The 11,646-nt window shown below is 43.1% G+C and overlaps 1 pseudogene; it reads left to right on the top strand.

Annotated features, from left to right (window-relative positions):
- The first annotated feature begins 10,591 nt into the window (after positions 1-10,591).
- On the top strand, positions 10,592-11,100 carry LOC142454702 (centrin-2 pseudogene; annotated as a pseudogene).
- Positions 11,101-11,646: the final 546 nt, after the last annotated feature.

Genomic DNA, 11,646 nt, shown 5'->3' with positions numbered 1-11,646 from the left:
CCTCTTTTCCCCCTCCCTCCCTGTTCCCCCTCCCTCATGAGCCCTTGATAATTTATAAATTATTATTTTGTCATATCTTACCTTACCAGCGTCTCACCTTCAGCCCCTTTTCTGTTGTCCATCCCCCAGGGAGGAGGTCACATGTGGATCCTTGTAATCAGTTCCCTCTTTCCAACCCACTTACCCTCTACCCTCCCAGTATATCCCTTCACACCCTGGTCCTGAAGGTATCATCCACCCTGGATTCCCTGTGCCTCCAGCTCCTATCTGCACCAGTGTACAACCTCTGCTCTATCCAGACTTGCAAGGTAGAATTCGGATCATGGTAGTGGAGGGGTGGGGAGTGGGGGAGGAAGCATTTAGGAACTGGAGGAAAGCTGTATTCTTCATTGGTGCTACGTCGCACCCTGACTGACTCATCTCCTCCGCTAGACCCTTCTGTGAGGGGCTCTCCAGTGGCCGACAAATGGGCTGTGGGTCTCCACTCTGCACTTCCCCCTTCATTCAATATGGTAAGATATTTATTAATTTTTTGATGATGCCTTATACCTGATCCCTTTGACACCTCATGATCGCACAGGCTGGTGTGCTTCTTCCATGTGGGCTTTGTTGCTTCTGAGTTAGATATCTGCTTGTTTATCTTCAAGCCTTGAAGACCCAGACGCTATCTCTTTTGATAGCCGGACACCATCAGCTTTCTTCACCACATTTGCTTGTTCACCCGCTTTGGCTTCAGCAATTGTGTCGGGAGGGTGAGCATCATAGAATTCCAATTTAATAGAAGATAGTATTCATTCATTGAGGGAGTGCTTGAGTGAAGGCCCAAGGTCCTTCAGCCACCCTAATACTAAACCTATAAATATAGGCACATAGATCTATTTCCCCATCCTCATATATATATTTGCATGTACATGTCTTTGTCTAGACCTCTATAAATGTCCTTTGCCTCCTAGCTCTTTCCTCTATTTCCCTTGGCTTTCCTCCTGCCCCACTACCATGCTCCGTCCCCACCTGGGTTACAGCTATACCTCTTCGTTACGTTACCTTACCCTTGAGCATTCCCTCTTGATCTTCATTCCTAAGTACATCAAGTCCTTCCTCCACATCTGATGCCACATTATTCTTCATATGATCCAGCTTCTCGGATAATTTGGTTCAGCATACAGATTACATAAGTATAGTGAGAAGATACAACTCTGCCACACCCCTTACCTGATGTTACACATGTAGTATGCCCACTTTCTGTTCCTACAATTGCTTCTGGTTCCGTGTACAGGTTCCACATGAGCACAATGAAGTGTTTTGAAAATCCCATTCTTCTCAAGTACATCCATATTTTGTTATGATCCACACAGTCAAATGCCCTGGTATAGTCAAGAAAATGCATGTAAGCATTTTTGTGGTATCTTCTGCTTTCATCTAAGATCCATCTGATATCAGCAATAATTTCCTTGGCTCCATGTCCTCTTCTGAATCTAACCTGAACATCTGGTAGTTCCTTGTCAATGTATTACTGCAGCTGTTGTTGGATGATCTTCAACAAAACTTTATTTTTATGTGATACTAATGATATTGTTTTATAATTTTTACTTTGTATTGTGTGGTCTTTCTTTGGAATGGATACAAATATGAATGTCTTCCAGTCAGTTGGCCGAGTATCTGTCTTCCAGTTTTCCTGGCATAGATGAGTGAGTGCTTCCAGTATCAGCTGTTGAAGCATTTCAACTGACATTCTGTAAATTCCTGGAGCTTTCTGTTGGCTTGAACCTTTTCGTTCAGTATCCTTGCTTCTTGCTCACATGCTGTCTCTTGCAGTGGTTTAATGGTGACTGGTTCTTTTAGTACCTCAAGTCTGCATTCTTTCCATCATCTTTTAATACTCCCTGCATTGTAAATATTTTGCTGTTAAAATACTTCAATATTGCAATTTAAGGCTTTAATTTTTTCTTGAGTTCTCTCAATTCAAGATATGTTGTGCATGTTCTTGTTTTTAATTTTATACCACTAGATCTTGCACATTTCATTATAATATTTTAGTTTGCCTTTTGTTCAACTTTTTGCCATCATAATTTCTTACATTTGTCATAGCTACTGTAAGATGAAGAGCAAGTTTCAGAGTCTCTTCTCACACCCACTTTGATCATTTCTTTCTTGTATTTTTAATGACCTTTTGCTTTCTTCAGATACGAGATTCTGGATATCATCCCCCATGGCTCTTTGGGGCTTCTGGCATTAGTGTTTAAAGTATCATATTTGTTTTTGAGATGTTCTCAAAATGCCAGAGGTCATATTTTGGCGCTTGTTGACTAATTTTAATTTTCTTAAGCTTCAACTTGAACTTACATATGAGCATATTTTTGTTGACTTTAATGGCCCCACTAGTATTTGAAATATCAATGATATATCTTCCAGCATCACAGCAACACACAAGCCAGCGTAGACCAACATTGACACATAAATAGTGGTCCAAAATTACAGAAACTCGTGTTAAATCAAAATATAACATTTTGCTTTAACACCAATCTTGAAATGTCTTTTTGATGATGAAAGCAATGCCATTCCTCTGGAATCTGTCCTTCCTGGCAGAGTAAACCATAGGATTTTGTGATTCAAAATGGTCAGTACTAGTCCATCTCAGCTCACTAATGTCTAGAATGTCAATCTTCATGTACCCCATCGTGTTGTTTATAACTTCCATTTTTTTAAATTCATGCTCCATACATTCCATGTTCTGATATTAATTGGTGTTTATAGCTGTTTCTTCTCATCTTTAGTCAACAAATAAGGGTCCTGAAAGCTTTACTCCCCCAGGCTTTATTCCATCCATGTTATTACAGTAGACTCTACTCTGAGCTGGCTGCAGTTCCTTAGTCATGTTTTGATTACCTTCTGACCTTGTGGGTTCATCTCTAGACACTATCTGTGACCATGTGCTGCTTCGTCTCCAATACTTTTCATTTTCCGATAGCAATGCGATATTTTCCATGAAGTTTTCATTGGCTAACTCCTCAACATTGGACAGCTTATTCCTTCTTTGCTTTCTTTTGAAGAGCTGCTGACACCTGTTCCATTTGGGTGACACTGCTGGCATTTGAAATACTGGTGACATAGCTTCCAGCATCACAATCATTAAGCTACCACAATATGACATACTAATAGAGGAGGGTGGGGTTCAAAATTACAGAAACTTTCATTAAACAAAAATACCAAAATGTGAGTCCATTGGTGTTTAGCACATCCTCCATCTTCCTAACCCATCTTTGAAGAGTTCTGCAATCATCATTTTGATACATCATATCAAAATGGCTGTTGTATAATCCATGAGGGAATCAAATTATGTTTATTTTCAGGGTTCTTTCAGTTTTACAAACAAAAATCTGAAGGGTACAGATCAGAGTTTTAGGTTGAATAAGATCAGATTTTATGTTAGATAGGAATCTCTGACAAACAAAATCAGGACACTAATGATTTTATATATATAAAGAAATAAACAGTTAATCTATAGAGCAGTATGTATGGCTCAGTGCAACTCACTTCTGTGAGACAGCTAATACACGGGCAGTCCTTCAAGTCTTGAGGGCCACTCTGTAGAAAAATTCAGGCTATCTGTCCATGGGAAGCAAAGAGCAAGGCAAGTCACTGACAGTCAGCCAGATGACAGGGTCTGACAGTCTACAGCTCAAGCGATGTATACTCCAGTAGCGTGGCAAAGTAGATCTTGAAGGAACCTCAAACTACAGCAACACAGTCCATGGGTTAGGTGTCCCATGGGTAGTGTAACTTGCAAATTGAGACAAAGAACAATCAAGGCAGCTTCACACTGGTCTGATAATCAAAGAGCAAGAGACAAGAAAGGTGAGGCTCATTGAGCCATTTCTCTCTCTGCCTTTCAATTAATCCCACATGTGTTCATTGGCCATGTTGGCACAATAAACCTACCTGTCACAATCCACCCCTTGTCAACTTGGCACTGGTAAACAATTCTTTAGCCATATATAATTTCCAGACATGAATGAAATTCCACTTATACTTAACATCAATCATCTATCATACATATAAATGAAAACACACAGAGTCCAATTATATCTGCTACATCTTACATGAACAAATAAAAGATATTCAATAGGCACATATAAAGAAAATGAATTAGCAATCACAAACTTCACTTTTGCAAATGATTATGTGGTCGTAACTGATAGGTAGAACTACCTTCTTCTACTACTCATTCTGTATTACCTTTGCCCTCAGCAAGCACCTCAGCTGGCTGTAGTTTTTTGCCTGGTGGAGTGACTCAGACGTTCATTCCTGAGGGGTCAGGGTCATTATAAGTCCTGTCAGGATTGGATTGCTGTAACTTACTATTTACTTTAATAACAGGGTGTGGTAGCACTAAGAGTCAGCCTATGGAATCTCCTGGATCCAGACATATTCTTCTTTACCTCCATTATGTAACACCAGTCCAATTTCTCCTTGGTAATTGGGATCAATCACACCACTCAGTACAATGACACCCTTCCTATTGATCCAAGGGCATGAGAAGCCCAAAGTGTCCAGGAGCACCAGTTCAGTGTAATCCAGGCTCTGTTTCCAGGTGGGAGAGTTCCTTCCTTTGGTACCAGGACCTCCATGCTTGAAGCGCATAGGATTTCTGGGACAGGAAGCAAAAATGCTACAAGGGGATCACTAGTAGTAATAGTAAATGGTGCCACACCAGCTTCCACCCCTTGGTTGCTGGACCCATGAATTCTGGCTATTGGAGACACAGCATCATATATTGGCCACTGATTTAGAGTATACACAGTTTCCTGTAGAACATTGCTCAAGCCCTGCCAGTTGTTGCCACCTACTTGGCACTATAATTGTGTCTTTCGGAGCCCATTCCATCGTTCTATCAAGCCAAAAGCTTCAGGATGAGGAACATGATATGACCAGTGAATTCCATGGGAATGGGCCCATTGCTGCCCTGCATTTGCTGTGAAGTGAGTTCCTTGATCTGAAGCAATGCCATGCCGGTGGATGAGGCATTCTGTAAGTCCGCGAATGGTAGTTTTGGCAGAAGCGTTGCGTGCAGGGAAGGCAAATCCATATCCAGAGGAGGCGTCTATTCCAGTAAGAACAAAACGCTGCCCCCTCCATGACGGAAGTGGTCCTATGGAATCAACTTGCCAAGTTGCAGGTTTATTTCTCCAAGGAATGGTCTCATATTTTTTACTTACTGTTGGCTTCTGCTGATGGCAGATGAGGCACTCAGCAGTGGCAGTGGCCAAGGCAGCCTTGGTGAGTGGAAGTCCACATTGGTGCACCCATCCCTGCCACCATCCCTATCCCTACCATCATGTCTACTTTGTTTGTGTGCCCATTGGGCAATAACATGAGTGGCAGAGGTAAGCAGAGGACCAGTCTCCACAGCATGTGTCATCTTATCCACTTGATTATTCAAGTCCTCCTCTTCAGAGGTAACCCTTTGGTGAGCATTCACATGAGACACAATTATCTTTGCTTTCTTGGCCCATTCACAGAGGTGTAGCCACATACCTTTACCCCATAGTTTCTTGTCACCAATTTTCCAATCATATTCCTTCCAATTCCCTGACCATTCAGCCAAGCCATTAGCCAAAGTCCATGAACACAGTCTCACATCTGGCCATTTTTCCTTGCAGGCAAACTGAAAGGCTAGGTGCTCTGCTCCAGGTTCTCCACATTGGGAGGATGTCCCTTCACCACTGTCCTTTAGGGAGAACCCAGAAAGGGGCTGTACTGCTGCTGCTCTCCACTTACGAATGGCACCAGCATACCATGCAGAGCCATCCATAAACCAAGCATGGCCTTTTTGGTCTTCAGTTAAAGTATGGTAAGGAACTACCCAGGAGGCCACAGGTGCAGACTGGGAGAAGGAAGGTACTGTGACAGGAGTGGAGACTGGGAGCATTTGGGCCACTTCTTCATGTAGCTTACTTGTACCTTAAAGTCCTCCTTTGGCCCAAGCTCATATATACCACTTACATTTAACAATGGAGTGTTGCTGCGCATGTCCAACTTTATGATTACGTGGGTCAGACAATACCCAGTTCATGATGGGCAGTTCAGTCCTCATGGTGAGTTGGTGGTTCATGGTGAGGCATTCAGTCTCCACCAAGACCCAGTAAGAGCCACCAGCTGTTTTTCAAAGGGGAATTAGTTGTCTGCAGAAGATAGCAGGACTTACTAAAAAATCCCAGTGGTCTACACTGTGATTCACCAATAGGGGTCTGCCAGAGACTCCACACTGCATCTCTATCTAGAACTGACAATTCTAGCACAATATTGGGTCAGCTGGATCATATGATCCCAGTGGCAAAGCAACTTGCATGGCAGCCTGAACCTGTTGAAGAGTCTTTTCTTGTTCTGGGCCCCACTCAAAATTGGAGGCCTTTCATCTCACTTGGTAAATAGGTTGAAGTAGTTCACCCAAATGAGGGATATGTTACTTCCCCAATCCGAAGAGGCTCACTAGGTGTTGTGCCTCCTGTTTAGCTGTTAGGTGGGCCAGATGCAGTAGCTTATTCTTCACTTTAGTAGGCATGTCTCAACATGCCCCACACCACTGGACCCCTAGACATTTTATTGAAGTGGAGAGTGCCTGAATCTTATTTGGGTTAATTTCCCAACCTCTTGTACATAGATGTTGTACCAATGAATCTAGAGTCTTTGATACATCCTCCTTAGTGGGACCAATCAGCATAATGCCAACAATACAATGGACTAGTGTGACATTTTTCAGAATAGACAAGCAATCAAGGTCCCTTTGGACTAAATTTTGGCACAGGGAGAACAGTTGATGTACCCCTGGGGGAGAGTTGTGTAAGTGTATTGTTGCCCCTGACCGCTGAGGGGAAACTGCTTCTGGTAGTCTCGAGACTGGTATTGAGAAGGCATTGTTGGCCAGATGAATAGCTGCCTACCAAGTGCGAGGAGAAGTATTAATTTGCTCAAGCAATGAAATCACATCTGGAATGGCAGCTGCAATTGGAGTCACCACCTGTTAAGTTTATGATAATCCACTGTCATTCTCCAGGATCAATCTGTTTTCTTTACATGCTAAATAGGTCAGTTAAACAGTGATGTGGTAAGAATCACCACCCCTGCATATTTCAAGTCTTCGATGGTGGCACTGATCTCTACAATCCCTCCAGGAATGCGGTACTGCTTTTGGTTTACTATTTTCCCAGGCAATGGCAGTTCTACTAGTGTCCACTTGGCCTTTCCTACCATGATAGCCCTTATTCCACATTACAGAACCCTCATATTCAGGGATCCAATATGGGGATTCTGCCAGTTACTAAGTATGTCTATTCCAATGATGCATTCTGGAACTGGGGAAATAGCCACCAAATAGGTTTGGGGGCCCATTGGACCCACAGTGAGGCATACCTGAGCTAAAACTCCATTGATAATTTGACTTCCATAAGTCTCCACCCTGACTGGTGGGCCTTCGAAACACTTTGGGTCTCCTGGAATTGGTGACAGTTCAGAGTCAGTGCCTAGTAATCCCTGAAAAGTTTGATTATTTCCTTTCCCCCAGTGAACAGTCACTCTTGTGAAAGGCCACAGGTCCCTTTGGGGAAGGCTAGGAGAAGGACTAACAGTATAGACCTTTGGTGATGTAGCAGGGTCCTCCTTCAAAGGGACCTGGCCTTCCCTTCATTCAATGGGTTGTTTGTCTGTAAACTGACATGGGTCTGAGAATTTATTGAATGATCATGAGCGTCTATTCTGCTGTTCACCTGATCGAGCATTCTTCTGCCTGTAAAGATCACGTAAATATTTAGTAAATTTCCCATGTATTTCACTCCTAGGGACACTGTGGCTAAGTAGCCAATGCCAGAAGTCCACATGAGACAGGTTGCTTTGATTAGGACAGGAAAACTAGCTGTCTGTTATAACCACGCCCACCCTGTCTCTGTTTATTCAGTGCTGACACCTGACCTCTACCATCACGGGGCCCAATCAGCCCCATTGTGGGCAAATGTTGGAGTTTGTTTACGGCAGTTCTCTCCCTTAATCCTGGTGTTCATAAAATAGCAATTACAGGAGTCTTCAGAGATACTGGGGCCCACTTCACAAACTTTTTCCTTATGGTTGTGGTGAAAGATATGTCCTCAGGACAGCCCCTTATTAGGTCTATTGGAATATCCTGATCTATTCCAACATGCCAATTTCCCCAAGATTTTGGATGCCTTCTTCTACGGTGTACCAAGGTAGGTCAGGTACTTCAAGTTGGTCTACTTTAGACCATCTGGCAGTCCGTGAACCAACCAAACAAAGAATCAGATCCTCTTTTAGCCTCTCTCACAGAGACATTAAAAGAAGAGTCTGTGCTTAGGGGTCCCATATCCAGAAACTCAGATCGGTCTAATATTGCATTTTTTGCACCAGTATTCCACACCCTTAGTAACCATTCACAGGGATATTCCCCAGGCTTCTGCTTATATGCATTAGAAAACTTGAGCAGATCTTTGTGAGTATAGCATGCTTCTTCTTGGGTAATCATCTCACCTCACCTTTAGGAGCTTTCAGAGCCTTAATTTTAGTTACAAGCCTAGAGGAAATAATGGCTGGTGAGGGTATTTCCCGGGTCCTCTCAGCAATATCTTGTAAGGCATCTCCCTTGGGAAATGCTATTGATGCAACCCCACCTGGCATTTCAGCTTGAACAGTTTGGTTAATCTGCTCAGGTATGGGTTGTTTTATTGATAGTGGATTAATACCTTCAGATGGTAGGGGTGGATCTATTGACTGGAGTGGCTCAATCATTTCTAGGGGATCAATATCCTCCTCTTTTGGATCATCAGCCCATATGTTCCCATCCCATGTTTCAGGGTCCCAACTTTTTCCTATCGATGCCCTCACTTTATTTTCAGACACTGCTTTAAATCTGCAATTCAGCTGTTGTTGTAATTCAGCCACTCGCATGATGAGACTCTGGACCTGTTTCTCAGCAATGTCAACTCTATTACTAGAGGAGGGAAGGCTCTCCTTTGTAGCACATGCAGAAGCTTTTAGGTCTGCTATTAAGTACTTGAGGTGCGCTTCTGAAGCTCTGAGGCCATCCCTCTCCTTAATCATACTTTCCATTGCAAGGAGGACTAGCCAACCAGCTTCCATATACTTGTCATCCTGACAAAACTGCTGGAAAATATCAACCCTACAATCACCCAGAGCCTCTTCTTTAACCAGCACTTCATCTATTAGTGGTGATACTGTAAATATTACCTTTCCTATTTCACGTCATGGATTAGTAAGAGTCACAGACTTATTCATCCCTTCATTGCAGAAGTAGCATTATCAGTGTTTTTAAGCACAATAAAACTGGAGAATCAATTTAAGAAGTCCATATTTATGATTTTATTTCTCTAGAACCACTCCTGGTACCAATTATGTTAGACAGGGTCCTCTAAGAAAAAAAAAAAACAGGACACTAATGATTATATATCTATATAAATCATAAGAAATAAACAGTTAATTAATCAATAAAGTGGTACAAATGGTTCAGTTCAGCTCACTTTTGTGAGACAGCTAATACACGGGCAGTGTTTCAAGTCTTTAGGGCCACAGGATAGTCCTCTGTAGAAAAATTCAGGCTATCCGACCACAGGCAGCAAACAGCAGGGCAGGTCACCAACAGTCAGTCAGATGGCAGGGTTTGACAGTCCCAAGCACAGGCGATGTATACTCCAGTAGCGTGGTGAAGCAGGTCTTGAAGGAACCTCAAACTACAGCGACACAGTCCATGAGTTAGATGTCACATGGTTAGTGTAGCTTGCAAATTGAGGCAGAGAACAAGGTGGCCCCACACTGGTCTGATGATCAGAGACAAGAAAGGCGAGGTTTGCCAAGCCATTTCTCTTTCTGCCCTCCAATTAATCCCACATGTGTTCATTGGCTATGTTGGCACAATAAACCTGCCTGTCACAGTTTTCCCAGTGAAATGACCATAAACAGTCCCAGAATGAGCAGTCACTTGAAGAATAAGCAGGACCATTGTTCTGAATGGAAAAGAAAATGCAAAGTTCCTTGTTGCAACTTCCCAGGCCTTCTTCTCAACAAGTAGTTTACAATTTTCTTAAAACTTCTTCATACAAGGCCCGGTGGTCATCTTATGTCCTTTGAGAAGTCTTTCAAGATTATTCTTTGTAACTCCCAAAACAAGTAGCCATAATCTTCTGAGCTGATCTCTCTGCCTTAAATTTATCTGCGTGAGCAGATTCCTGTGGAAGCCACTCTTTCTCATCTGGCCTTATTATGAAGGTTTTAATGAGATAAGACAAGTTTAGTACTGAGAACACTTGTCTTCCGTCCTCCACTGATTGGAGCAGCATATTCAAACACCAGTGGTTCAGAATGAACCTGTGCATGAATTCAACTACTAGCAATAATTTTGACTGTGTGTGTGTTTCTGTTTACCAAAACATGGTGCTCTCTTAAAGACAGGTAACTGTTTATTTGAACCTTGAAATTCTTTAAGAAGGATTTGGATGAAACTCTCTTCTGCCCAGGGTTAAAATGGACGTATGTGGGTTGCCATAACAGCGCTCAATGGAGTTGTTCCGTGATGGCCTCCAACTTTAAAAAGACAAGCAGGGCATCAACTTCCCAGCCAAGAGGATGTCTTCTAAGCCTGCAATCGCTGATGACCAGACACAGGAGATCAGCGAAGCTTTCGATCTCTTTGATGTAGATGGAACTTGTAGCATCGTGTCAGAGCTGAAGGTCGCCATGAGTGCCCTCGGCTTTGAGCGCAAGAAGGAAGAGATCAAGAAAGTGATCAATGAAATTGACAAAGAAGGCACAGGGAAAATGAAATTCCGTGACTTTCTGGCTGTGATGACTAAGAAAATGTCTGACAAATACCAAAGAAGAAATCTTGAAAGCCTTCAAGGTCTTCGACGATGAGCTAACTGGCAAGATCTCTTTCAAAAATCTGAAGCCCGTGGCCAGGGAGTTGGGCGAGGATCTTACTGAAGAAGAGCTGCAGGAAGGATCGATGAGGTGGATGGACGGTGATGGGGTGTCAGCGAGCAGGAGGTCCTGCGCAACATGAAGAAGGCCAGCCTTTACTAACGCGGCCCCCATTCCCCTGGTGCCAGCCAGGGTGGAAAAGTTTTCACCCCCACCCGCCTTATCTCTTTAGCACCAGCCTCCAGTCCCCTCGTGCCCTCTTGCCATTGCTCTTTGCCATTTCATTCTTTGTAAAATGCTCAGCTGGTGGTTTTTATTCCCCCAAACTGAACCAGAGCACGCTCCCTAGCACGGAGAAAGCCAAGAGAGGCCCTGAAGACTGTCACCCACCTCCCCTCTTGGCCTTGCCTTGCAAGGCCCTCCAAACCCATGGCCCCTATCGGCACCAGCAGCAGACCCCTCTGGCTTTTCGTTGATAGCCGGACTGACTGGCGTTTTCTCTTTTGTTTCTCTCCCCACTTCCCTGGGGAGGGGGGAGTGGGCCTCAGTGCTCTTGGGTTTGTCTTTGAAAATAAAGCCTTTCTGATTTTGAAAACAAAAAAATAAACAAAATGGACATATTTGGTTTATTTAACCTAAACAAGCCTTTCATAATACGCTAAAGTTAAAATAGAGCCTCATATTCTGCAAGTCTTCTTTTGTTTGGTT

Source organism: Tenrec ecaudatus, chromosome 8 (genome assembly GCF_050624435.1).
Source record: "Tenrec ecaudatus isolate mTenEca1 chromosome 8, mTenEca1.hap1, whole genome shotgun sequence".
Taxonomy (NCBI): Eukaryota; Metazoa; Chordata; class Mammalia; order Afrosoricida; family Tenrecidae; genus Tenrec; species Tenrec ecaudatus.
This window is presented reverse-complemented; position numbering and strand designations above follow the sequence as displayed.